The sequence below is a fragment of the Macaca fascicularis genome, chromosome 2, assembly GCF_037993035.2.
Source record: "Macaca fascicularis isolate 582-1 chromosome 2, T2T-MFA8v1.1".
Taxonomy (NCBI): Eukaryota; Metazoa; Chordata; class Mammalia; order Primates; family Cercopithecidae; genus Macaca; species Macaca fascicularis.
In genome coordinates, this window is record NC_088376.1 from 198,837,368 (window position 1) to 198,843,199 (window position 5,832).

Consider the following 5,832-nt stretch of genomic DNA (forward strand, 5'->3'; position numbering starts at 1 on the left):
TGCTTTTTCATAGTTTTCCTGCATAACTATCATCTAACCATTTACATGTATGTTACATTAGTTCAGTAATTTTTGTTCTATACTTGTCTCTGTCGTTAATTATTTGGATGACCTTGGACAAAAGTTACCAAATCACTCTCTATCTGCTCTATTCTCTTATTATCTGTCTTATCTATTTAAAGGGTTATGAATGGAAGAAAAGTGAGTGAAGTATGTGCAAATACAGTGAAAATTATACACACTATGCAAAAAATACCCTTTAAAGGATAGTTATTCTCTATTGTGATGATTATTTGCTGGTTGTCAGTAAGTTATTTTTGGTGGAGATTCATATATATTATGGGTTAAAAACAAATAATATTCTATTATTCCTAACAGGAATTGCTATAATAAATTAATATATTATTTCAAAAAATTATTGACATTGTTGATAATATAAATATGGGTTTAATTTGTGCTTTTACTAAAATTAAACTAATATAAAATTATTTAAGTTTCACATTAATTTGTGTGTTTAAGCAGATATGAAACTTTATTTTCCTGACATAATTTAAAAAGATTTGTAATTATGTTTAATTAACAAAATATCCTAAGACAGAAGCATTTAAGACTTGTAGAGACTGTAAAATCAAAATTGATATTCCATACTTTATATTGGTTTTAATAACATATTTTAGGGAAACTTACATAATACCAGATTAACTATTCCATCAATATTGAGTCAAATGACCTAAGAGCTAAGTAGGGACAATTAGATGAGACTTCAGTTGTCTTAGTTGATCTGAAAATATAAAACACCTTAGGTAAATGACACTCATGGTGTCATAAATGTTACATTGTCTCTCGTAAAGAGAGGAGTTTCTGATATTATTGGTGATTCAGTATTCAGTTTGCAGGTAAAGTGAGAAATCATGAAACAGATTTAGGTCAACTTGTTTGACAGAAGTCATGCCGTGGGTGAAGCAATAGATCCAAAATATGATTCTCAAATATTTCTAGAATCAAGATCACTGTATCAAAATAAAAAGGGCAAAACCCAAAAAACTTTGTAATGCTATGACTCATGATAGCATTTTTACTTCGCATTGATTCAGCCATTGCAGTACATTGAACTCCATAGAGACAACACTGGGGCAAGTGAGAGTTGGATGGGCGCTCTGCCACTCTGTGCCTCATAGAGGGAGAATAACTAAACATGGGCCAAAGAGATCCTGAGAAGCTGAGAGACAAAATGTCACCATAGGTATTCTCTGTGCAAACTTGGGACGAGCAAAAGGGGAAGCACCCACATGTTTCAATCAACTTCAGAGAGGTGGAAGACCATGTTTACTGATGGGAAAGAAAAATGCGAAGACATGGCAAAGGCGGACAAGGCCCATTATAAAAGAGAATCCTAGTGGAAAGACAAAAAAGAAGCTCAAGGATCCCACCGCATCCAAGAGGCCTTCTTCAGTCTTTTTCTTGTTCTGTTCCCAGAATCACCCAAGAATCAAAGGAGAATATCCTGACCTATCCATTGGTGATGTTGTGAGGAACCTGGGAGAGAAGAGGAATAACACTATTGCAGATGACAAGCGGCCCTATGCAAAGAAGGCTGTGAAGCTGAAGGAAAAATGCAAAAGGATATCCCTGCATACTGAGCTGAAGGAAAACCTGATGCAGCAAAAAGGGAGTCGTCAAGGCTGAAAAACCCAAGAAAAAGAAGGAAGAAGAGGAAAATGAGGAAGATGAAGAGGATGAGGAGAAGAAAGATGATGAAGAAGATGATGATGGATAAGTTGGTTCTAGCACAGTTTTTTTTTTTCTTGTCTATAAAGCAACTAATCCCCCTGTACGCAGTTCACTCCCTTTAAAGAAGAAAATTGAAATGTAAGGCTGTGGAAGTTTTGTTTTCAAAATGTGAAGTGTCTTTTTATGTATAGTTAGCACATTACCAAATGTGTCTTTAGATAGCCCTGTCCTGGTGGTATTTTCAATAGCCACTAACCTTGCCTAGTATAGTGTGGGGGTTGTAAATTGGCTGGAAATTCAAAGCAGCTTCTTGTTAGTGTGCAGCACAAATTAGTTACATATGGAGATGGTGGTTTTTTCATCTTTCATCAGTTGTCTTTGATGTGGAATCTATGAAATAATTGTTTTTCTGTTAACTAAATACCACTTGGAGATTGCAAAAAAAAAAATGCAGCTGTTTTGCTGACATTCTGAATGCTACTAAGTAAATACAATTTTTTGTTTTTTAGTATTGTCCTTTTCATAAGTCTGATTTATTTATTTTATTTATTTTATTATTATTTATTTATTTATTTATTTTTTCCTGAGGGGAAGCTAGTCTTTTGCTTTTGCCCATTTAGGAGCATGTGAATTATTACAGTGTTTATCCTTTCATATAGTTAGCTGATAAAAAGCTTTCGTCTACATACTCTACCTATCATGATGGGGGTAAATAGTTAAATTGAGGCAGTTTACGTCCATAACTAAATGCATGGATTACATCTTGATCAGTTGACAACAAATTTCACATGGCCCACTTATATTTACAAACTGAAGAGTAACCAATCTATTTACAGCATGGGGATATTCGAGTCAAACATTTTAAGTCTGTCCTTAAAGGACTAATAGAAAAGTATCTTCCGATCTTTATATGTAATAGCAGCTATATTTTGCAGTTCCAATATCAAAGAAGACCTGAGATTGTATCACCAAAAGTGTGAGCTTAAAATGCAAGACTGCAGCCGGGCACGGGGGCTCACGCCTGTAATCCCAGCACTTTGGGAAGCCGAGGCAGGCGGATCTCCAGGTCAGGAGTTCCAGACCATCTTGGCCAACACAGTAAAACCCCGTCTCCGGGCCTAGTGGCGGGCGCCTGTAGGCAGGAGAATGGCGTGAACCCGGGAGGCGGAGCTTGCAGTGAGCCTAGATTGCGCCACTCACTCCAGCCTGGGAGACAGAGTGAGACTCTGTCTCAAAAAATAAACAAACAAATAAATAAATAAATATTTAACAAAATACAAGACTGCATATTAAGTATTTAGTTGATGTTAGTCTCAGTGAAGACTGAAAATACTGGCTGTAGTTGTCTTTTCCCATTTATCTAAATATGGACTGCTCAGGAGGCTGAGACTCTCCATTATAAGTTTTTTAATTAATTGGGCCAGCTTTGAAATGAAGATACTGCATTTAAAATAGGGTATATTTTCCTATATTATGCTTTGCCCCTTTATAAATCAAATAGGAGAAAAGAAGACAAATTTTGCATCTCAGTATTAATTACTCAATGTATTTGAAATTTTTTTTTAACAAAACCCAAACTTATTCATTAGTCATGTTTATCTACTTTGCAGTTTAGAAAACAATTTGTCAGTTTTTTGTTTTTTGAGATTATTGTTTTCTTAAAGTGCCCATATTTTAAAATAGCGTTCTTGTAATTTTATATGCTTTTGTGAGGAAGTGCTGTTTTGTTATATCATTTTGACTTGGATTCTTTCCATTTGCATTTGTTTATGTAGTTTCAGGAGGATTAGTGAACATCTGAGTCCTGGATGATACTAATAAACTAGTAATTGCAGAGGTTTAAAAGAAATATTTTTTAAAATTCTCAGATAAAAAGCTATTCTTCTAGAATCTGAATTTAACACAATGACTAAAATATACTATATATAATTGAAAGAAAGTATAAATTAATTTTTTAAAGTTTTTAAATAATCTCATTTCGTGTTTTGTTCACAAATGCCCTTGGAAGAGTAAAAAAAGGTGTGAAAACTTGTTCTTATTATTTTTTAAGAAGAAATACTCTCATTCTTTAATGATTTATTTCAAATAGGTTTCTCTCCTACCTCCCTTGAGTGAAATCACATTATAGTGAAAAGTTTAAACAAAATCATAGTGGCATTGAAGGGTATCTGGCCTATACATTGTTACCTGCTGTCTCCCCTTCATAATCGGTGGTGAGGAAATGTCATCCCACCTTGCTTTGAGCATTGGCCTCTGTCCTGTAAGCATCCACTGAGAAAGAGCCTGTGGCTGCTGTAATTGAGCGTCTGTTCTCTTGGAAGTAGCAACACACCATGATTACTTACAGGGAGCGGAGCCATTAACCCCTTCTGACTTTACTTATTTAGCAAGCTCACATACAGTGCCTACTAGGTACTGTTCTAGGTCCATGATAGTTACAGTCCATTTACTTTAATAACAGTCCTAAAAAAGACACCCTTAATAACCTCGTATGGATGATGGAAGGGAAGCCTAGTGAGGTTGACAAGCATGCTCAAAGTCACCCCGCTAATACCAAGGATGCTGTATCTTCACTCAGCAGTCACTCTCTTGAGTCCACTCGGGTAACACTATGCCTTGGTGACTATATGCTCCTATTCACACCCCTCAGGTGCTGCTAAAACCAGAGACTCCACTGTGTTCTAACTATGGCTTAGATCTGCCCAGCCCTCAAAGGGGTGCCTTTGTTGCAGGGACACCTCTCCTCAACTCTCAGCTAAACTCTAGCAGGCCCACTCATTCAATTCTTAGCTACTTATTGGTGACACAAGAATGTGTGGGTCTATTTCATGCCATATGCAATCTATTTGGATGCAGACCTTTGTCTCTGATGTTCTTCCTGCCTAAGTACGTCCTATGATCACTTCTGTCCTAATGCAGTTGCTTTGTTATGCTTCATGGACTCCAAAGAAGAAATGGGACAAACTTTCTGTACTTTAGGTTTCACTTTCAATATATATGAAATGCTATAGGTATGGGGGTTGGGATGTTGGCTGGTGCTAAGACCCTTTATATCAATTCAGGCAGAGTCGTCACCTGGTAATATCCCTGCAAATCTGTCATTTAGACTTACCTTTCAGGACGTACAAGGACTTCACACTCCTTTCTGTGGGGAAGAAATAGTCCTTATATTCAAATTCTTTAAATAATTACTTACGGCAAACTTTGGTCTTAAAGATTTTGACATTTAAAAAGACCGTTTTTCTGTCCAAATGACACATTTTGGAAAAATTATTATTATCCAGTTGAGTCAAGAACATCAATTGCAATCCAAAGATGAGCAACTCTCTGCTTATGGTTCTAGCTTTCTCTAGGCTTACAATGCTATTTATCTAATGGGTGGAGAAAAGGTGGGATTATGAGATAAACGTGTTGGTTTTATATCTCAAATATGTGTATAAACCTATAATATGTTATGAATCTAAATACACTTTTAAGTGTATTTGTGTATTATTAGTCACCAAATCTTCTACTTGTGTTTGGCACAAAATGTTTGGTACAAAGTAAATAGAATCTTATTAATTCAGCCTATGGTCAATTTTTAATGAGCACAGATATTGAATGACTCCTTCTAATAAGCCATGGCCACCTTATTTGCTTGGAGTATGGTTTACAGGTGTGGATAATTGGTAATTCATGGGCATAGGTGGTACAAGGCATTTCACACTGCAAGGAATTCAGCCTTCTGTGACAAACAGAAGAAGAAAGGAAAGCAAATTATTGCATCCTTAAAGCTAAGATAGAAGGATGATGGACTAAAGTTTACTTTTGTCTACAGTTAAGAAGACACATTTGTAGATTAAGTGTTCTAAAACTGGCCTATACATATCATGAGAAAACAAATCTATTTGACTAAGAAAGAATATAAAAATAATAGATTCTACATTGTCAGAACAACCCTGGTAAGCAACAGCAGAGACAATAGCAGCAACAATTTGATGGCAATTCTCCAAGATCTTGTTTTCCTGTTTAGAGCTCCCCAAAGGCCCCAAATGGTATGAATGCTTTATTAACATTTAGACCTCATGAGGTGGCTTCTTTCTATGGATAAAAACAAAGGCA

At 35.8% G+C, this 5,832-nt stretch overlaps 1 pseudogene; it reads left to right on the top strand.

Annotated features, from left to right (window-relative positions):
• The first annotated feature begins 1,195 nt into the window (after nucleotides 1-1,195).
• LOC135969549 (high mobility group protein B1 pseudogene) lies at nucleotides 1,196-1,796 on the top strand (annotated as a pseudogene).
• Nucleotides 1,797-5,832: the final 4,036 nt, after the last annotated feature.